This window comes from Stegostoma tigrinum, chromosome 34, assembly GCF_030684315.1.
Source record: "Stegostoma tigrinum isolate sSteTig4 chromosome 34, sSteTig4.hap1, whole genome shotgun sequence".
Lineage (NCBI taxonomy): Eukaryota > Metazoa > Chordata > Chondrichthyes > Orectolobiformes > Stegostomatidae > Stegostoma > Stegostoma tigrinum.
Genome location: NC_081387.1, coordinates 28,928,268 through 28,952,358, shown reverse-complemented (window position 1 = coordinate 28,952,358; position 24,091 = coordinate 28,928,268).

Sequence of the window (24,091 nt, the reverse complement as noted above, 5' to 3'; positions counted from 1 at the left end):
TTCTGAATGAGCCTACCATGGGGAACCTTATCAAATGCCTTGCTGAAGTCCATATACACCACATCCACAGCTCGACCCTCATCAACTTTTCTAGTCACATCCTCAAAGAACTCGATAAGGTTTGTGAGGCATGACCTGCCCCTCACAAAGCCGTGTTGACTGCATTTAATCAAGCCATGCTCTTCCAGATGGTCATAAATCCTGTCCCTCAGAATCCTTTCTAACACCTTGCAGACGACAGACGTGAGACTTACTTCCCAAAGCAGCCGAGGACAAATCTGGTCCAGGCCTGGCGACTTGTCAATCTTACTTTGGTGATTTTCATTGCTGACTCATCCTTTTTGTTTAATTGGGTACAGTGTGGAGTAAATACAGTTGAATATCTCAATCCTTCATGAAAGAACTGAATTCTTCACTGATGAACAGAGGATCATCGTTGCTGTTCACAAGATGGCGAATTCCATCATGGCCCAAGCGTGCTCTCACAGATTTTACAATCTCACCAGGAATAGCTGATGTAAGTGAGTCTATCTCCCAGCAGTCAGGGGAGGAGTCTTTGGTGAAAAGATAATTGGCTCCAGAGAGAGTGCAGCCGTCAAACTTCAATGTATCAGTGGCCCTTTAGTTTGCACAGCTGAGCATTCATTGTAAGCACTGCACTGGCTGATGTATTCGTTCACCTCATTGTCCAAATTTATCCAGCACAACACTTCTCTTGCCTTCCTCGCAATTGATTTAATGCTTTAGTGCAATGGGTGAAGATGCTTCTCCTTCTCTTATGTAGAATGTGTCATCCTGAAATTTGAATTCATATCTATATGCCTAATATATTTTTGTAACTTCAAAACTGCCCTTCATGATTCTAGGACCAGCTTCTCAGAGTTTCAAAGGTGAGCTGGCAGCGGGGGTCACAGTGAAGGATCCATGGAGCAGTGAGAATTGTGGAAAACACACATAGGGAGGTGATCACACCACAGGCGAAAACTCCCATTTTGATCCTCACTTACATGGGGCATTGGGATTAATCAGGACATGACTACTTCAGGGATCCTGTTCATTCATTTTCCACTTATCTTACTAATTTCTATTTCAAAATCACGTCCCTCTTCTGACATGTGTTCCCAGTGTCATTGAGACATCAAAATTTAGGCTTTTCATGCTCCTCCCAAACAGATCCAGCCACACCCTGACGGGGAGGAGACGCCGTACCCAGACACACCCAGGCGGGGAGCAGACTCCTTACTCAGACAGATCCAGACGGGGAGGAGACGCCTTACACAGGCAGACTCAGACAGGGAGGAGATGCCTTACCCAGACAGACCCAGGCAGGGAGGAGATGCCTTACCTCGACACACCCAGATGGGGAGGAGACTCCTTACACAAGCACACCCAGACAGGGACAGAGATGACTTACCCAACAACACCCAGACGGGGAGGAGACTCCCTAGCCAGACACACCCAGGCTGGGAAGACACTCCTTACCCAGACAGACCCAGATGGGGAGCAGACTCCTTACCCAGACAGATCCAGACAGGGAGGAGATGCCTTATCCAGACAAACCCAGACGGGGAGGAGACTCCTTACCGAGACACACCCAGACGGGGAGGAGACTCCTTACCCAGACAGACCCAGGCGGGGAGGGGACGCCTTACCCAGACACACCCAGACGGGGAGGAGACTCCTTACCCAGACAGACGGGGAGGAGACTCCTTAACCAGACAGACCCAGACGGGGAGGAGACGCCTTACCCAGACACACCCAGACGGGGAGGAGACGCCTTACCCAGACAGACAGACGGGGAGGAGATGCCTTACCTCGACACACCCAGATGGGGAGGAGACTCCTTACACAAGCACACCCAGACAGGGAGGAGATGACTTACCCAGCAACACCCAGACGGGGAGGAGACTCCTTACCCAGACAGACCCAGACGGGGAGGAGGCTCCATACCCAGACAGACCCAGACAGGGAGGAGATGCCTTACCAATACACACCCAGACGGGGAGGGCACTCCTTACCCAGACAGATCCAGACGGGGAGGAGACGTCTTACCCAGACAAGGACCAGATGAGGAGGAGACTGCTTACCCAGACACACCCAGACGGGGAGGACACTCCTTACCCAGCAACACCCAGATGGGGAGGAGGCTCCTTACCCAGACACACCCAATGGGGAGGAGTCTCCTTACTCAGACAGACCCAGACGGGGAGGAGACTCCTTACCCAAACAGACCCAGATGGGGTGGAGGCTCCTTACTTAGACAGACCCAGATGAGGAGGCGACTCCTTACTCAGACACACCCAGACAGGGAGGAGACACAATACCCAGACCCACCCAGATGGGGAGGAGACTCCTCACCCAGGCACAGCCAGATGGGGAGGAGACGCCTTACCCAGGCAGACCCAGACGGGGAGGAGACTCCTTACACAGACAGACCCAGACAGGGTGGAGGGTCCTGACCCAGACACACCCAGGCGGGGAGGAGACGCCTTTCCCAAACAGACCCACACGGGGAGGAGACTCCTTACCCAGACAGACCCAGGCGGGGAGGAGACGCCTTACCCAGACACACCCAGAGGGGGAGGAGACTCCTTACCCAGACAGACCCAGACGGGGAGGAGACTCCTTACCCAGACAGAGAGGAGACGCCTTACCCAGACAGATCCAGACGGGGAGGAGATTCCTTACCCAGACAGACCCAGACAGGGAGGAGACGCCTTACCCAGACACACCCAGATGGGGAGGAGACGCCTCACCCAGGCACACCCAGATGGGGAGGAGACGCCTACCCAGACAGACCCAGACGGGGAGGAGACTCCTTACCCAGACAGACCCAGACGGGGAGGAGACTCCTTACCCAGACACACCCAGGCGGGGAGGAGACGCCTTACCCAGACACACCCAGACGGGGAGGAGACGCCTTACCCAGACAGACCCAGACGGGAGGAGACTCCTTACCCAGACAGACCCAAACGGGGAGGAGACGCCTTACCCAGACACACCCAGACGGGGAGGAGACTCCTTACCCAGACAGACCCAGGCGGGGAGGGGACGCCTTACCCAGACACACCCAGACGGGGAGGAGACTCCTTACCCAGACAGACGGGGAGGAGACTCCTTAACCAGACAGATCCAGACGGGGAGGAGACGCCTTACCCAGACACACCCAGACGGGGAGGAGACGCCTTACCCAGACAGACAGACGGGGAGGAGACGCCTTACCCAGACAGACCCAGACGGGGAGGAGACGCCTTACCCAGACAGACCCAGACGGGGAGGAGACTCCTTACCCAGACAGACCCAGACGGGGAGGAGACGCCTTACCCAGACAGACCCAGGCGGGGAGGAGACGCCTTACCCAGACAGACCCAGACGGGGAGGTGACTCCTTACCCAGACAGACCCAGACAGGGAGGAGACGCCTTACCCAGACAGACCCAGACGAGGAGGAGACGCCTTACCCAGACAGACCCAGACGGGGAGGAGACTCCTTACCCAGACAGACCCAGACGGGGAGGAGACTCCTTACCCAGACAGACCCAGACGGGGAGGAGACGCCTTACCCAGACAGACCCAGACGGGGAGGAGACTCCTTACCCAGACAGACCCAGACGGGGAGGTGACTCCTTACCCAGACAGACCCAGACAGGGAGGAGATGCCTTACCCAGACAGACCCAGACGAGGAGGAGACGCCTTACCCAGACACACCCAGACGGGGAGGAGACTCCTTACCCAGACAGACCCAGACGGGGAGGAGACGCCTTACCCAGACAGACCCAGAAGGGGAGGAGACTCCTTACCCAGACAGACCCAGACGGGGAGGAGACGCCTTACCCAGACAAACCCAGGCGGGGAGGAGACGCCTTACCCAGACAGACCCAGACGGGGAGGTGACTCCTTACCCAGACAGACCCAGACAGGGAGGAGACGCCTTACCCAGACAGACCCAGACGAGGAGGAGACGCCTTACCCAGACAGACCCAGACGGGGAGGAGACTCCTTATCCAGACAGACCCAGACGGGGAGGAGACTCCTTACCCAGACAGACCCAGACGGGGAGGAGACGCCTTACCCAGACAGACCCAGACGGGGAGGAGACTCCTTACCCAGACAGACCCAGACGGGGAGGTGACTCCTTACCCAGACAGACCCAGACAGGGAGGAGACGCCTTACCCAGACAGACCCAGACGAGGAGGAGACGCCTTACCCAGACACACCCAGACGGGGAGGAGACTCCTTACCCAGACAGACCCAGACGGGGAGGAGACGCCTTACCCAGACAGACCCAGAAGGGGAGGAGACTCCTTACCCAGACAGACCCAGACGGGGAGGAGACTCCTTACCCAGACAGACCCAGACGGGGAGGAGACGCCTTACCCAGACAGACCCAGACGGGGAGGAGACTCCTTACCCAGACAGACCCAGACGGGGAGGAGACTCCTTACCCAGACAGACCCAGACGGGGAGGAGACGCCTTACCCAGACAGACCCAGACGGGGAGGAGACTCCTTACCCAGACAGACCCAGACAGGGAGGAGACGCCTTACCCAGACAGACCCAGACGAGGAGGAGACGTCTCATTGACATTTTCCTCATTTTTGTTCAAACTGTTCCCATCTCCCTGGAAACCACCAGAGCCTGGGGGCGTGGCCTTAGTGTTGGGCGGGTCCCGATCGTGGGGGGCGGTTCCTGAGGGGGCGGAGCCTAGTTATTGGGGCGTGGCCTGTTGAGTGGCGGTGCCGCTGGTCTGCCCGATGAGATGAGGGGCGGGCCTTGTGTTGGTCTTGTCCTGCGCAGGTTATAGGAACTGCAGAAGCTTGAGGATCCGAGATAACAAGGTTATAGAGCTCACTGGATACAGCAGGCCAAGCAGCATCTTACGAGCAAGAAAACTGCCATTTCGGACCTAGACCCTTCCCTCTCAAGATAATAAAGTGTGGGGCTGGATGAACACAGCAGGCCAAGCAGCATCTCAGGAGCACAAAGATGTAGGGTCTAGGCCCGAAACGTCAGCTTTTGTGCTCCTGAGATGCTGCTGGGCCTGCTGTGTTCATCCAGCCTCACATTTTATTATCTTGGATTCTCCCGCATCTGCAGTTCCCATGATCTCTGATACTATTTTAACCCTTCCCTCTCAAGATGCTTCTGTTCCTGCGGAGGGTTGTTTCTGGGGGCGTGGCCTGGTCCTGAGGTCAGCTCCCGGTCTGGAGGTGGGGAGAGTCTAAGCGGCGCGGCCAGTACCTGGGTGTGGCAGAGATAATGGGAACTGCAGATGCTGGAGATTCCAAGATAATAAAATGTGAGGCTGGATGAACACAGCAGGCCAAGCAGCATCTCAGGAGCACAAAAGCTGACGTTTCGGGCCTAGACCCTTTCTCTGATGAAGGGTCTAGGCCCGAAACGTCAGCTTTTGTGCTCCTGAGATGCTGCTTGGCCTGCTGTGTTCATGCAGCCTCACATTTTATTACCTGGGTGTGGCGACCGTCTGCGGGCGGGGCATAGGCTTGGGAAGCTCGGCTTGGCCTGGAAGCCGACCACATCCTGGAGGCGGGGTTTGGCCTTGGGGCGTGGCCAAGCCTGGAGGCTGACCCGACCTTGGAGGCGGTGCGTGGTCTATGGGCGGGGCGTGCTTTGGATGGAGCGCCCCGTTGCCATGGTGACAGGTGTTTCCGGTTGGGCCTGAGGCCTGCGTGGCCTCATGCTGAGTGATAATGTGGAACAGTCTCACGTTGAGCATCGCCTTCATATGTCAGGGTAAGAGCTAGAGCTGGAGTTAGCAGTATTGTCCGTTCAGGAATTATCCCAACGGGAGGAAATTAGTAACAAGGTGCTGGAATCCCACCCTGGCAGCATCCTTTTGAATCTTTTTATAGTTTCACAACATCCTTCCTGTAGCAGGGAGACTAGAACTGAACCAATATCCTGTACTACCACAACATGACCTCCTAACTCCTGCACTCAATGCACTGACCAATAAAGGCAGGTTTATTCACTATCCGCTTTACCCGTGACTCTACTTTCAAGGATCTAGGATCCTGCTCTTCAAGGTCTCTTTGTACAGCAGCACTTCCCAGGACCTTATGATTGAGTGTATAAGTCCTGCCCTGATATCCCTTTCCCAAATGCAGCACCTCACATTTATCTAAATTAAACTCCATCTGCCGCCCCTTGACCTGTTGGCCCATCTGATCAAGCTTCCAATATACTCCACCACCAATTTTAGTGTTATCTGCAAACTTACTAACCAAACCTCCTATATTCACATCCAAATCATTTATATAAATTACAGAAAGCAGTGGACCCTGCACTAATTCTTGTGACACACAGCTGGTCACAGACCTCCAGTCAGAAAAACAATCCTCCACCACTACATTCTGTCTTCTACCTTTCAGTGAATTTTGTATCCAAATATCTAACTCTCCCCATGTCAGGTAACCAGTCTGCCATGAGGAAGATCGTTGAAGGCCTTGGTGAAGTCCATAGGTCAACGTCCACTGCTCTGCCACCTCTGCCTCAATCATTTTTGTCACTTCTTCAACACATAAAGCCATGTTGGCCACCCCTAATCATTCCTTGTCTTTCAAAATACATATAAATTCTGACCCTCAGAATCCCTTCCAACAAATTGCCCACATTTTAAGTCAGGCTCAGTGGCTGTAGTTTCTAGCTTTTCCTTATACCTTTCTTAAATATCAGGTCCACATTAGCCACCTTCCAGTCTTCTGGCAGCTCACCCATGGCTTTTGATGATACAAAATATCTCAGCAAAGGAATCAGCAATCATTTCCAGTCTCAGGCGACTGTCTGTGTGGAGTTTGCACATTCTCCCCGTGTCTGCGTCTGTTTCCTCCCACAGTCCAAAGATGTGCAGGCTAGGAGGATCGGCCATGCTAAATTGCCTGCAGTGTTCAGGGCTGTGTGGGTTATAGGGGGATGGGTCTGGGTGGAATGCTCCGACGAGCGGTGTGGACTTGTTGGGTCAAAGGGCCTGTTTCCACACTGTAGGGGAATCTAAAATAAAAAAAATTCCCAATCTTCCCATACACCTGATCAGTGACAAATAGTTCAATCTGAATAATCATGAGATGATGCTCTTGGGCAGGACAAACAAGACTTGGGAATACATGTGTTAAGACCTCACTTATTGACATTATTTAATAATGACATAGGAACAGAAGTACACTATTCAGCATACACAATCTACACCGCCATTCCATAAGATGATAGCTGATCTGATAACCCTGAGCTCCACTTTCCTGTATTTTCTCCACAGACTTTGATCCCTTTCCTGATTAAAAATCTGCCTATCACAGCCTTAAATATATTCTGTAAACAAAGCTCTGCAGTAAAGAATTCCACAGATTCATGCCCCTCTGAAAGATGAAATTCTTCCTCATCTCTTAATGTCTTAAATATGTGCCCCCTTATTCTGAGATTATGCCCTCTGGTCCGAGACACTCTCACAGGGGGAAACAAACTTTTCGCATCTTTCCAGTTCTGAAGAAGGGTTTCTGGACTTGAAACATTAACTCTGCTTCCTCTTCATAGATGCTGCTTTACTGCTGAGTTTTTCCAGCAATTTCTGATATTGTTTTCAGCATCTACCCTATTAAATCCTCTAACAATTGTGAATGTTTCAACAAGGTCTGCCTCTCATTCTTCTAAATTCCAAAGAGCACAGGTCCAAACTATTTGATCTGTCCTTGTAAGACTGCCCCTCCATAGCTGGTATCAACTGAGTGAACCTTACCTGGACTGCCTCCAGTGGTGGTATATCTTCTCTTAGTTGAGGGGCCCAAAACTGTTCACAGTATCCCAGCTGTCATCTTATTCGTTCTTTGTATAGTTTTAGCAACACCTCCCTATTTTTTATGCTGTATTTTCTTTGAAATAAAAGCCAACATTCCATTTGCCTTCCCTATTACCCACTGAACTTGGATGCTGACTTTTAGTGATTCCTGGTCAAGGAACCTGAAACCTTTCTGTTCTGTAACTTTCTGCAGTATTTCTCCATTTAAATGTTATTCAGTACCTCTTCTTGCCAAACCGAATAACCTCACATTTTCCCAAAATTATATTCAGTCTGCCAAGATTTTTTTCATTCACTTAAACTGTCTATGTTCGTCTGCAAACTAATTTTCTCATCCTTACCATTTACCTTCCTACTTATTTGCAAATTTACAATCAAAAACATCTTCCTTTGTGCCAGATTTGACAACATCCAGCAGAGAGTTTCCCACTTTTCCCATTGACTGCCGTTTACCTTGGGTTCCTCATGATGTCAAAGGCAGCCGTGCTGAACTCCTTGCCCAGTTCCTAAGGTTGTTAAGAGATGTGGAGTTGGGTGGCCTGCTGGAAGCTAAGGACTAGATGGACTGGAGAGTTGGGCAGAGAAATGGCAGATGGAGTTAAATCCGGGCAAATGCGAAGTGATGCATTTTGGAAGATCAAATTCAAGGGCGAACTATACAGTAAATGGAAAAGTCCTCGGGAAAATTGATGAACAGAGAGATCTGGGTGTTCAAGTCCATTGTTCCCTGAAGGTGACAACGCAGGTCAATAGGGTGGTCAAGAAGGCATATGGCATGCTTTCCTTCATTGGACGGGGTATTGAGTATAAGAATTGGCAGGTCATGTTGCAGTTGTATAGGACTTTGGTTCGGCTGTATTTGGAGTACTGTGTACAGTTCTGGTCGCCACATTACCAAAAGGATGTGGATGCTTTGGAGAGGGTGCAGAGGAGGTTCACCAGGATGTTGCCTGGTATGGAGGGTGCTAGCTATGAAGAGAGGTTGAATAGATTAGGATTATTTTCATTAGAAAGATGGAGAATGAGGGGGGGACCTGATTGATGTCTACAAAATCATGAGGGGTATAGACAGGGTGGATAGCAAAAAGCTTTTTCCCAGAGTAGGGGACTCAATTACTAGGGGTCATGAGTTCAAAGTGAGAGGAGGAAAATTTAAGGGAGATATGCATGGAAAGTTCTTTACACAAGGGGTGGTGGGTGCCTGGAACATGTTGCCAGCGGAGGTGGTAGATGCAGACACGTCAGCGTCTTTTAAGATATATTTGGACAGGTACATGGATGGGCAGGGAGCAAATGGACACAGACCGTTAGGAAATAGATGACAGTTTAGACAGAGGATCTTGATCGGCGCAGGCTTGGAGGGCCGAAGGACCGCTTCCTGTGCTGTAGGTTTCTTTGTTCTTTGTTGACTAAGCAACAGTGAACAGATACTGCTTAATGATTACTACTTGATAATATTAACAATTAAACCCTTGGACATTTTGTGGATGATTGAGTGTAGATCAATGAGATTAAATTTGTCTATTCTTTTTTCCAGACCGGACATTGTTGTTCTATGAGGCTGTACCTGAGCTACAAATCTTCACATAAACTTTATTTTGATGACAGTGTTATAGTTGCACAGGAACATTCAACTGTGGACTTGTAGATTACTTACAGTAAAATACCTCTGCTCTTTGGTTCTCTGATTTTCCCTCAACCCCCAACTCCCAGCATCTTCAATTTCTCTATTGTTCAATTCCCTTCTCCTCAGTTTCATTACTGTTCCCCTCCATCTACTGTGTCCTTGATTTCTCTGTTCCTAGAATTATTCAGTCGAATTGACAATCAGCATTAGACCATAAGGTTCAGGAGCAGAATTAAATCATTTATCTAAATGAATCTGCTCCACTGTTTGATCATTGTTGATACATTTCTCAACCCCATTCTGCCTTCTGCCTATAACCCTTGATCCCCTTAACAATCAAGAACCTATCCCTGCCTGTCTTAAAGACACTCAGTGACTTAGTCTCTACAGCCCTCTGTTACAATGAGTTCTGGCAGAAGAAGTTCTTCCTCATATTGGTTCTAATTGGTCATCCTTTCACTCTGAGGTTGTGCCCTCAAGTATTAGTCTCTGCTACAGTGGAAACACCTTCTCCACATCTGGTGTATCCAGGTCTCTCAATGTTCTCTAAGTTTCAATCAGATCTCCCCCTTCATCCTTCTAAACTCCATCGAGTAAAAACCCAGAATCCTCAACCGCTCGTCATATGATAAGCCCTTCATCCCTGAGACCATTCTTGTAATCCTCCTCTGGACCCCCTCCAATGCTAGCACTTCCTTCCTTAGACAGCCCAAAACGGATCACAATATTCCAAATACGTTCTGACCATAGCCTGGGACAACCTCCACAGTACATGTCTGCAGTTGTATTTCAGCCCTCTTGAAATGAATGCCATCATTGCATTTGCTTTCCGAATTGCCTTCTGAACCTGCATGTTAACGTAAGAGAATCCTGAACTGAGACTCCCAAGCCCCTTAGTGCTTCAGATTTTTGAAGCCTTTACCCATTTAGAAAATAGTCTACGCCTCTTTTTTCCTACCAAAATGTATAACCTCACACTTTGCCACATTTTATTCCATCTGCCCTATCTTTGCCCACTCACTTAGCATGTCCAAGTCTTCCTGCAGCCTCCCTGCTTCCTCAACATGACCCAATTCTCGACCTACTTTTATGGCTCCTGCAAACCTAGCAACAATGCCCTCAGTAGCTTCATAGAATGCCTACAGTGTGGAAGCAGGCTACGTGGCCCATCAAGTCCACTCCAACCCTCCAAAGACCACCCAACTCCATCCCTGTAACCTTGCATTTCCCATGGCTAACCCACTTAACCAACACATCACTGGACGATGGACAATTTAGCATGGCTAATCCATATAACCTGCTCATCTATGGACTGTAGGAGGGAACCAGAGCACCGGAACGAAAGCCACACAGACACGGGGAGAATGAGTAAACTCCGCACAGCTAGTTGCCCAAGGGTGGAATCGAACAAGGGTCCCTGGTACTGAGATAGCAGTGTTAACCACTGAGAGATGATACTGCTTCCTTCACTGAGATCCAGAATGTATTACATCCTGAAAGCATTCTGACAGATTTGTCAGGCATATCCTCTCTTTGATGAAGCTGGTACTGACTCAGTTCTATTTTACCGTGCACTTTCAAGTACTCTGCAATGTCATCCTTAATAGTGGACTCTAAAATCTTACCAACCACTAAGGTCAGGCTAAGCAACCTATAATTTCCTGTCCCCTGCCTCCCTCCCTTCTTAACAAGGGGTATTACATTAGCTACTTTTCAGTCGTGTTGGACTGTCACCCTGATCCTGAAAGATCACCACCAATGTACAGTATTTCTCTTTGATCTGGTCAGATGCCGGATTATAGTCCATTAGGTTTATTTGATTCTGTCTGACGAAGGAGCTGTGTTTCAAAAGTTTGTGATTTCAAATAAACCTGTTGGACTATAGCCTGGCGTTTTGTGACTTGTCCATCCCAGTCCAACTCTGGCATCTCCACATCATTTCTTTGTTATAGCAGTGAACACCTGACATCGTTGAATCTCAGATTAAAGGGGCTATTGAGGCTTCTGCCACTTTCGTTTCCTTCACTGTTTAATAATTGACTATTTTAGCTTTCTTGTTGATCTATTAATCTCAACCCATTCATTTTTTGCAGTTTTTGCACAAACAGACATGGTGAAAGAAACACGGAAATACATACATGGAGCCATATTTGACACTGTTTTATTGCATGGAGATATGAAAGAAGTTAAAAGCGGCCAAAAAATACAGTGGTCCTTTATTGATCGTGCACATAAAACCTTAATATTGTTTCATCATGTCGGTTCTGAAACTGCTGCAATGTCGTCATATTATCAACATCGATGTACTTATTACTCAACGAATGGAAGCCTGGAGCTGCAACGGTTGGAGATTTCTGACAGTGGTGTTTATCAACTGAATATAGAAGGATATTACAGTGATTCACCAGAAAAACTATATACTTGCTTAATATTTCTAGAGATTGAAGGTGCGTGCCCTTGGTTCACTAGATCACATTATATCAGGCATGCATAACACAATGTCAAGTGTCTACCACCCTCAAATCCAAGTTTTCTGTCTTTATGTAGTTAAGATGGCTTTCTCCATATTATTGTGGTCAATTCTGGTTTTTTTCAATGCATTATCTGTCACTCTGTCACACAATTATCACTATGGATTTACACAATGTTTTATTCTGTTTATTCCCACATTTTACATTTTCTTCTGACACCTTTATCTTTCTATAATCTATGTCTTCATCAGATTCTATTACCTTTACTGTCTCTCACTCTACCTTCTTTTCTTTTTCAATCTCTCATTTATTTCTACTTTCTTTCATCCTCTTTCACGCACTCCTCAGAATGTGTCACTTCTGTCACTCATCCTCTTAAAATCTGAAAGGATTTCAGATGCTGTAAGTCAGGAACAAAAACAGAAGTTGCTGGAAAAGTTCAGCAAGTCTGGCAGCATCTGTGAAGAAAAAAATCAAGTTAATGTTTCAGGTATGTTGATCCTTCCTCAGAACAGTTCTGACCCAAAACATTAACTCTCATCTTCTTGTTCACTCTAAAATCTCCATCTCCGTATGTTTTCCTCATTCTGTTTATTTTGGTGCCCCAGTATCTGTCTCTCACTTTGTCTGATTCTCATTCTGTCCATTCCTTATTCTATTACATTCACCCTGATGCTTTCTCTCACACATTCTGCCACAATCTTAGACAATAGACAATAAGTGCAGGAGTAGGGCATTCAGCCCTTCAAGCCAGCAACACCATTCATTATGATTGTGGCTGATCATTCACAATCAGTATCCTGTTCCTGCCTTATCCCCATAACCCTTGATTCCAGTAGCTGTAAGAGCTCCATCCATCTCTTTCTGAAAGTATCCAGAGACTTAGCCTCCACTGCCTTCTGGGGCAGAGCATTCCATATGTCCACCACTCTCTGGGTGAAGAAGTTTTTCCTCATCTCTATTCTAAATGGCCTATCCCTTATTTTTAAACTGAGTCCTCTGGTTCTGGACTCACCCATCAGCGGAAACATGCTTCCTGCCTCCAGAGTGTCCAATCCCTTAATAATCTTATATGTATCTTTGTTGTATGCCTCATTTTCTCAATCATTGTCATACTGTTATTCCCAATTTCTCAACTCCTCATATTCTCCCTTAATCCTTGTATCTCACTCACTCAATTATCGCTTTGTCAAGTAAATTTTCCACATTGGTTACTCTAAATAAACACAATGAAATTATTTCACCGATCTGAGAGTGGATTACCAATGGCATTTCCCACCTGAATGGATGATTGTTTTTATGAAGCTAATGCTGCTAAGTATTTGGAGAATCGATAGTCAAAATTATCTTTCATGAAATAGTAGAAGAATAACTGAGTTTTGTCTACAGATGTGAACAGTCTGGAGATGTGGCTCATGCAGGTTTGATATGATAAACCATGGTACTTAGAAAAGCTAATAAAGTGTGAGGCTGGATGAACACAGCAGGCCCAGCAGCATCTCAGGAGCACAAAAGCTGACGTTTCAGGCCTAGACCCTTCATCAGAGAGCACTTAGAAAAGCTGACCACTTGATGTTGTACACTACAGAGTACGTTATTTGTGTGTGTACATTCACAAAGTCATTTCTGAAGAAATTCTAGGATTTTGACCTAGTGACACTGAAGGAACATGCATATATTTCCATATCAGGATGGTGAATGGCTTGAAGGGGAACTTGCAGGATTTGGTGTTCCCATGTATCTGCTGCCCTTGTCCTTCTGATGATAGCAGTTGTGTGTTTAGAAGGTGCTCTCTAAGTATCTTTGGTGGATTTCTGAAATGTATCTTGCAGATGGTACACATTGGTGACAAACAAGCTGCTTTGTCTAGGATGGTCTCAAACCTCTTGAGTATTATTGGAGCTGTATTCGTCCAGGTAAGCGGGGAGTCTTCCATCATACTCCTAGTGTGTGCTTTGTTGATGGTGGGCAGTTTTTGGAGAGTCAGGAGGTGAATTAATCACCACAGTATTCCTAGATTCTGATTTGCTTTTGTAGTCACTGTATTTATATGACTGATCCAGTTCCATGTCTGGTCAATGGTAACCACTAGATTGTTGATAGTGGGGTACTGATGGTAATGCATTCAAGGGGCAGTGGATAGATTGTCTCTTACTGGAGATGGCCATTGCTTGGCATTTGTGCAGTGTGAATGTTATTTGACACTAATCAGCCCAAACTTGGATATTGTCCAGATCGCAACTTTCCCCCCACAGTGGTCGAGAACGCCCTTGACCGCATCTCCCGCAACACATCCCTCACACCCCACCCCCACCACAACCGCCCCCAGGTGATCCCCCTCGTTCTCACATAACACCCCACCAACCTCCGGATAAAACTCATCATCCTCCGACACTTCCGCCATCTACAATCTGACCCCACCACCCAAGCCATTTTTCCATCCCCACCCTTGTCTGCCTTCCGGAGAGACCACTCTCTCCGGGACTCCCTTGTCCGCTCCACACTCCCCTCCAACCACACCACACCCGGCACCTTCCCCTGCAAATACAGGAAGTGCTACACTTGCCCCCACACCTCCTCCCTCACCCCTATCCCAGGCCCCTAGTTGACCTTCCATATTAAGCAGATGTTCACCTGCACATCTGCCAATGTGGTATATTGTATCCACTGTACCCGGTGTGGCTACCTCTACATTGGGGAAACCAAGCGGAGGCTTGGGGACCGCTTTGCAGAACACTTCTGTTCGGTTCACAATAAACAACTGCACCTCCTGGTCGTGAACCATTTTAACTCCCCCTCCCATTTCTCAGACGACATGGGCCTCCTGCAGTGCCACCTGCAGTGCCACAATGATGCCACCCGAAGGTTGCAGGAACAGCAACTCCTATTCCGCTTGTGAACCCTGCAGCCCAATGGTATCCATGTGGACTTCACCAGCTTCAAAATCTCCCCTTCCCCCACCGCATCCCAAAACCAGCCCAGTTCTTCCCCTCCCCCCTCTGCATCCCAAAACCAGCCCAGCCTGTCTCTGCTTCCCTAACCTGTTCTTCCTCTCACCCGTCCCTTTCTCCCAATTCAAACCGCACCTCCATTTCCTACCTACCACCTCATCCCGCCTCCTTGACCTGTCCGTCTTCCCTGGACTGACCTATCCCCTCCCTACCTCCCCACCTATACTGTCCTCTCTACCTGTCTTCTTTTCTCTCCATCTTCGGTCCGCCTCCTCTCTCCCTATTTATTCCAGTTCCCTCCCCCCATCCCTGTCTCTGATGAAGGGTCTAGGCCCGAAACATCAGCTTTTGTGCTCCTGAGATGCTGCTGGGCCTGCTGTGTTCATCCAGCTCCACACTTTGTTATTGTCCAGATCTTGTTGCATTTGGACAGGGACTGCCTCAGTATCAGAGGAGTCATGAATGGTGCTGAACATTGTGCAATCATCAGCGAACATCCTCACTTCTGACTTTATGATGGAGGGATGGTAATTAATCAAGCAGCTGAAGATGGTTTGGCCTGGGACACCACCCTGATGGTGGTGTAGCCGGGACATTGTCTGGTATAATTCTGGCAGTACGACTATATCAGGTACTTGTTTGATTAGTCTGTTAGTCAGTTCTCCCAATGTTGGCACTAACACTGAATTGTTAGTAAGGAACACTTTTCCCTTTATCTGTTTGTGGTGCCTTTACCGAACCCAGGTTGCTCAGCTGTTAACACTTCTGCCTCACAGCATTGGGATCCCAGGTTCAATTCCACCCTCGGGGGACTGTCTGTGTGGAGTTTCCACATTATCCCCGTGTCTGTGTGGGTTTCCTCCTGGTGCTCTGGTTTCCTCCCACAGTCCAAAGGTGTGCTAGATTACCAGTGATATCCAGGGATGTGCAGGCTGCATGGGTTGGCCAGTGGGGGGTGCAGAGTTACAAGGATAGGGAGGTTGGGTGCTGTTCAGAAGGTCAGTGCAGACTCGATGAGCCAAATGGCCTGTTTCTGCACTGTACAGGGTGTATGATTCATTGTCCATCTGGTCCATTCGCTGTTTCCGTTTCTAGTTATTGTTACCGCTGAGTGGCTTGCGAGTTGCTTGCCATTTTAATTTGCATTTCAGAGTCAACCGCAATACTAAATAAAAACTGAAAGAACTGCAGATGCTGTAAATCAGGAACAAAAACAGGAGCTGCAGCAAAGCTCAGCAGGTCTGGCAGCGTCTGTGAAGAAAAATATCAGAGTTAAAGTTTTAGATCCAGTTACTCTTCCTCAGCACTGATGGTGTCTGGGAAAGTGTAAGTTTATGTGCAGGAAATAGGGAGGGGGATGGGGTATGAAGTAAACAATATAGCCCAGAGAGAGAGAGGTGCAGCTGGATAAACAAAGGAGTTGATAACTTCACAGAATCCCTACAGTGGGGGAAACAGGCCCTTTGGCCCAACAAGTCCACATTGACCCTGGGAACATCCCACCCAAACGCATCCCCTATAACCCACCTAAGCTACCCATCCGTGAACGCTATAGGCAGTTTAGCTTGGCCAATCCACCAAGCCTGTGCATCTTTCGACTGTGGGAGGAAACCGGAGTACCTAGAGGAAACCCACACAGACACAGGGAGAATGTGCAAACTCCGCACAGACAGTCACCTGAGGGTGGATTCAAAACTGGGTCTCTGGTGCTGTGAGGCAGCAGTATTAACCATTGAGCTGCCCATAATGGTCTGCCCAGGAGGGTGATTAGCTGTTAACGGGGACTGTTAGTGACTAACAACTGGTAATGTGTAATGGCAAGCTATGAGATAACAAGGCCTGATGTATGGGGTAGGGGGCTATGACATAGAAGAGTTTAGATCCTAAAGTGATTGAATTCGACATTGAGTCCAGAGGACTGCAAGAAGGCCCCAAGTGGAAAATGAGGTGTTGTTCTTCCAGGTTGCATTGAGTTTGCTGAACACTGCAGCAAGCCAGAGACAGAGATATTGGCTAGGGAACAGGGTGGTGTATTAGTGATAATGGGAACTGCAGATGCTGGAGAATCCAAGATAATAAAATGTGAGGCTGGATGAACACAGCAGGTCCAGCACCATCTCAGGAGCACAAAAGCTGACGTTTTGGGCCTAGACCCTTCATCAGAGAGCCCTCAGACAGTTGCCCCAGGCTGGAATCGAACCCGGGTCCCTGGTGCTGTGAGGCTGCAGTGCTAACCACTGAGCCACCGTGCTCTTCTGTCTTTTCGGGCTCCATCCTTTATCATATCATTTACTCCCTGTCCCATCCCCCTCCCTATTTTCTGCATGTAAATATACGTTTTCCCAGCTACCATAAGTTCTAAGGAAAGGTCACCGGACCCAAAACTTGCACGCATTTTTTTCTTCACAGATGCTGCCAGACGTGCTGAGCTTTTCCACCAACTTCTATTTTTGTTCAACCACATTACTGCTGGTCTGGGGTCACATCTTGGTGAGACGAGCTAAAAGCAGCATTTCCTTTCCATAGCGGATATTAGTTTTAGTGAAGTGCGTTGGATTCACTTCACTGTAGAGTGTCATTCAGGAGGAGTTGATAGAGTGTTTTGGTGAATGTTATTTAGGAGGGATGGAATGACTGCACTGGAAAGTCTTATTCGAAGGAGTAGGTGAACCACACTAGAGTGTTATTCTGCAGAGTGGCTTTACTGCAATGAAGAGCCCTGTTTGGGAGAAGATAAATCAGTGTACTGAAGATTATTATTGAAGAGGAGATGGATCTTTGTTTGGACAGTGGGGATTCAGGAAGTGTGAATTCACTGCACTAGAGAGTGTTATTAAGAAGGAAAGGATTGACTGAATAGACCATAAGATGTAGGAGCAGAATTAGGCCCATTGAGTCTGCCCCATGATTCAATCAAGACTGATATGTTTTTCAACCCTTTTTTCCTGTCTTCTCCCCATGACCATTGATCCCCTTACCAATCAAGAACCTATCTCTGTCTTCAAAATACTCAATGGCTTAGTCTCCACAGCTGTCTGCGGCAATGAGTTCGGATTAACTACACTCTGGCTGAAGAAATTCCTCCTTATCTCAGTTCTAAAGGACCACCCCTTCACTCTGCGGTTGTGTTCTTGTGCTCTTGGTCCTCCTGCCAGTGGAAACATATTTTCTATGTCTACTCTATCCAAGCCTCTCAGTATTTTGTAAGTTTCAGTTAGACCCCCCGTCATCCTTCTAAACTCCATTGAGTACAGACCCAGAATCCTTAACCGTTCCTCAAATAACAAGTCCTTCACCCCTGGGATCATTCTTGTAATGTTCCTGTGGACCCTCTCCCATTCCAGCACACTCCTTCCTTAGATACAGAATCTGAAACTGCTCATAGTTTTCCAAATGCAGTCAGACCACAGCCTCAGCAGTATCTCTCTGCTCTGGTATTCTAGCTTTCTTGAAATTAATGCTAACATTGACCTGAGCCTTCGGGCAGTGCGGTGGCTCAGTGGTTAGCAGGCTGCCTCACAGTGCCAAAGTCCTGGGTTCAGTTCCAACGTCAGGCAACTGTCTGTGTGGAGTTTGCACATTCTCCCCGTGTCTGCTTGGGTTTCCTCCCACAGTCCAAAAATATGTAGGGTAGGTGGATTGGCCATGCTAAATTTCCTGCAGTGTTCAGGGATGTGTAGATTAGGATGACAGGTCTGGGTGGGATGCTCTGAGTGTTGGTGTGGGCCTGTTGGGTCACCATCACTGCATTGCATGGTGATATTCAGGACTAATGGACCCAATTCACCGAAGATCAATATTCAGGAAGAGTTGTACCTCTTGACAATGGGATTCGGGGAAATTGAGTTCACTGAGCTGGAGTGTATTATTCAGCATGTGTGGTGTTTTGCATCTGCAAAATGCATTTAGTAGGAACCTATATAAAAGGTTACCGTGCTTATGGCTTTGTGGGTGATCTATTTGCATGACTAAGGAACTTGGTCATTCATTGGTGATAACAGACCATGAGATTATTCAATCCTTATGAGCCTGTGTACCATTTGAGAAGATCAGTACTGGTCTGATTGTAGTCCCAATTCCATTTTCTTGCCTCTGTCATCACACCACAGTTCACCACCCCCCAAACACACACACACACACACATACCTTTACTTCCTTGTTTTTCAAAACTAACGTGGGATGTACATGTAATTTTGAGGTTTGCACACTATAACTAATGTCATGTATTGTCTTCTCAGCTGATGTTATTACGGAGCAAGGCAGATCTCAGCTGTGCTCTGGGTTGATATAGCATGTTTTGTATTATTTTTGTTTCAACCAGGTGATCTTTCACTGAAACAAAAACATACATTGATGCATAACAATAAAATAGATTTTCATTCCATCAAAGAAAAGAAGATGAAATAGAATAAACATGAACAATGTCTTAAAGACCCATTAATCCTAAAATAAACTCCTTTACAGCTTCTAAGAACATGCCTTACATTTTACAACAGAAAACAAAATCATTTTCTCTTAACACCTCAATATGTTTAATTTAATCCTCAACTTCCAGATTGGAAAATCAGATAGCATTTTTCTTGGAGCTATAAACACCAAAGTTTAGAATTTTGTGTGCTTCTGGTTTGACACTATTCTTAAACACCTTGTACTAAGGTAACCTTTTATTCTGTCTTCTCCTTTCTCAGGAAAACATATCTTCATCTAAGGACTTCTGTAACACTACCCCACACTGAAAATTTAAAAGAAAACTTCTTCAAGATTTGTATGTTCCCATAAGCTTAAAAGAAATTCTTACTTTCTAAACTGGAGTTTGTTTATCTTGTTCATTCATAAACTTCTCCCATTGTTCTTAATATACCATTTGTCCTGAAGCTATTTTAAGATGAATCACCATGGCTCCAAAAATACCTTAAAAGTTATTCATTAAACTTTTCAGGCACAGAAAATCCCTTATGTCACTAATTCAAAATTCAAAGATCCCAAATTAAGAAGATATTAAATAAGTATGAATCACTATGTCTATATCACACTTCTCCCAGAGGAGAATTAAATAAGGCATTTTCATTATTTGCCATAAATGATCTGAACACAACCTCTGTCTCAGACTAACAGTAATAACATCACAATATAAAATAGGAAGTGATTTATCACATTTTACATAAGTACATGGGTACCAAATCAGCCAGTGTCCTGCACTCTGCTTTCGGTGAAGTGTCTGCAGTAACATTTCCCTTTATGGGCACACAAACAATTTTCAAATTATATACTTGGAGAATTATGCTCCATTGAAATAATCATCAGTCTTGTACTAAACATTTTCCTCAGAATATTATACGATTGTGATCTGTGTAAAAAAAAGATTTTTCCATGTTGTTGCTCATGTATATTTCCAAATGAGGTCACATTAGCACAAGACTCAATGTCTCTTTTTTGATGGTTGAACATTTTTGTTGAAGGGGTTTTTTTCTGAAATATAACTGATAGGCCTTCTATCCCAATACCTTCGTCTTGCAGTAGAACATTTATGTCACTGGCATCAACAATTTGAATGGCTTTGCATAATTCAACACAGCAAAAACAAGTCTGCAATTGTCAAGAGATAATAGGAATTGCAGATGCTGGAGAATCTGAGATAACAAAGTGTAGAGCTGGAGGAACATAGCAGGCCAAGCAGCATCAGAGGAGCAGGAAGGCTGATGCTTCGGGCCTAGACCCTTCTTCATTTCAGCTTTCCTGCTCCTCTGATGCAAGCTTGGCCTGCTGTGTTCATCCAGCTCTACACCTTGTTATCTGCAGTTGTCAACACAGTTTTTAAACTTTCAAAGACAGTTTGACGCTCTTGTGTCAATTCTAATTTTCTACCCTTTTCCAACAGCTTTGTTGGAGGTGCAACAATTGTACGGAAATTTGGACCAAGCTTAGAAAAGAATCCTCACCCACCAACACAGCATCAAATTTCTCATGCCATTCTAGACACAGGAAGATCCATACTAGTTTTCACTTTCACTTCTCAAGGTATTCCTTAGCTTTATCCCCACCATTGGCATCAGTAAACACTCACTAATGGGTATGATTTCCTGCCTTGTAAAATCCATCACTGGTCATGGTTCTGTGTGTCCTTGTGTGGCTGATGGGTCGGATCCCAAGAGTCATACTTTTGACCACACATTTACCAGGTCTTTACAGGAGGTAGAAGTGGTCTTCGGCCTTGAAATCGCTGTCATTCCTTTCTCTGGTTCCTTTTCCATACTTCCTCTTGCCAATATGTTCTCAAAGAATAGAGCTTCCTCCAAGTTTGTTTCTTCTGAGCATTCATATGTTGCATTTCTCGAGGGAGGCCTTCTGGACCCTTTGAAATGCTCCTTCGTCCTCCTCTTATTTGAGTGCCTTTTTGAGCTAGGTGAGGAAGATTTGCTTTAGCAGTCAGAACTCATGATTCCTAAGCATGTGGCCAACCAAGTGGAGTCGGTTTTGGATGATCATTGCCTCAGTGCAGGTGCTTTTGCCTGCTTCAAGGACATTGATGTTAGTAAACCTGTCCTCCCTGCTGATGCAGTGAATCTACCACAAGTGGCATTGATGATACTTCCCAAGGGTCCTGAGGTGACATCTATACATAGTCCAAGTCTTGGAGTCCTACAGAAGAGATGGGAGGATAACTCTCCTTCACTAGGATTCACATAATAACCCAAATAAATTGTTTGCATTGACAAATTCACTCTTAGCCAAGTTTATAACTAAATTAAACTCTGTACCCAATCCAACAGTTCAGTGAAATGATGTAAATGTTCTTCCCAAGATTTGGCTAAAAATAACCAAACCATTGAGGTAAACAACAGTTAAATTGCCCATTAATTACTTTTTTAGGTAATCATCGGAAAATTGCTGGTGCGTTTTTCTTTCCAAACACATGACTTTGTGCTGATCAAGTCCATTTAATGTTACAAAAACTGATATTTCTTTCTAAGTTAATGGAACTGTACTGTTAGCAAGTGAATGTTTGTAACAAGTCAAATTCAATTGGGACAGTCCTCTAGGAATAGAATATGACCAATCCAGTTTTGACACCATCAAACTTCTTTGACTCAGTTCAATACTGTCATTGTTTATCATGAACTTATTCTCTTCCCTCTCCTGAGCTGATCTCCCTGGATTGAGTCTGTATGGGTTTTACTGTATAGGTAACAAACTCCCATATTAGCATCATGAATAGCTAATACAATTCTTCAGGCCTATTCCCATAATTGTTTTGTAATTCTGCAATAACTTTTGTTTTTGTAAATCACTTCAATAGTTTTCTGGAAAAATGTTTTCTAACCTTTGGAGCATCTTTGGGTTTTCCAGTCTGATTGTTTGAGGGATAATGTTTGAATTTTCCATTTCAGATTCATTCTCCAATTACACTTTCTATTTCACATATTACTTATTTCACTACAACAAGAACACTTCTGACTATTGCCCCCATCATAGTTTATTTTCACTATGTTAACACAGCACACTAGCTGATTATTTCTTTATTTGTCTGGCATACTTACTACATAATTGCTTTCTTATTAATCTAACAAGATTGAGTGCACTTTGCTTTACATTAACACTTATCTTCTACAACACAATTTCCAACTTTGGTCTTTTTGTCTTCTGTAGTTTTTCATTGTTCAGCACCCTTCAAGTGTTGTTTAGTTAACTGATGTGCCTTGGTCAGTTTCGCTTGGCAAAAGTTAGAAGTGACATTTTTGAGCTTTTGTTTATCAACTTTAATTAAGTGACTTTCTTGCTTCATTTCCATGTACTAGTTCAAAAGGACTAAATCCTGTGGACTTATTCCAAGCATCTCTAATGGCAAACAGTAACAAAGGAGTTCTTCTAACACAATCATTCAGACATTCTTAGAAGGGTCTAGGTCCGAAACATCAGCTTTCCTGTCCCTGTGATGCTGCTTGGCCTGCTGTGTTCATTCAGCTCTACACCTTGTTATCTCAGATTCTCCACCATCTGCAATTCCTACTATCAGTGGAATTAAAAGTGCAGGTTTAATCGAGGGTTGGGATTTCTAAGGTTTTTAGCGTTAATTTATAGCTCGGGTTGCGGATGTTGCGGTTGGTTTGCTCACCAAGCTGATTCGTTGTTCCGCAGACGTTTCATTACCCTGCTGGGTAACATCATCAATGCAGCCTCCAATGAAGCGCCATTGTGTTTTCCCACCTGGTATTTAAACTCTGGTGTCTATTGAGCTGGATTACCTCACTTCCAATTTTCCTTTGCAATGGAGGGTATATGGGATATAGCTCTATGTTTATTATGACTTTTTTCATGGAGTACCAGGCTTCTAGGAATTCTGTGCTTATCTCTGCTAGAGCTAGATAGACACATACGGACACCAGAGTTTAAATGACAGCTTAATCCTGTATACTGAGACAGGTTTATAACTTCCTTGAATTTCTCCAACTAATATTTTCTCCTTTATTGTCCCTTCTGGAAGACAAATAGCATCTGCCATTATCAGTGATTGACTTGCTCCAATGTCTGTTAATATCTTTATTTGTTTGTCTTCTTGATTCAAGGCATAAGGAAATACCTTCCCCTTTGAGATAAAATGCTCAGAACCTCCAGCAGTTTGATTTTCTTATCAATTTTTGAAAAATAACTTTTATGACTGTCCTGAGCATCTTTCCTTCCTTAGTACTTTCCAAAGAAAGTTGTTCTGTTTATACCACTGCTGTAGGTTTAATATTTACTTTGTTTCATGATGCCTTCTTTTTTGAAGACTCCTTAGACTATTCTACTATTGCAATAGTTTTCCCATTTGGATTTAAGCTATTGACTTTAGTATGTTCAATCATATTACAATTTGTTAATTTCTTCAAATTGCTTTTTGGTTCTATTCTTTCCCTTTTTTACTTTGGTGCCCCTCAGTCTGTTCTCTAAAGCTGCTACCACTTCCATCTGCAAATTTCCTATTCCTCTTTTCTTGAACTTGTTTAATGGCCAACTTATGGTGCCAAATTTCCTTATTTCTTTGGAGTTCAAGCTTTCTTAATGTTGTTTCTCTCTATTTATCCTCCCTTTCTGTTATCCTTGTTTTTTTTTCTTTTGCTTTCTTCAATTTGGATTCTTTCATTTCCATTTTTCCTTCTTAATCTAATTTTTTCTTTCTTTTCATTCTTTACTGTATGTTAGCTAATTCCACTAATTATATGGTATTACATCTCAGATGGTAGTGAATGTCTG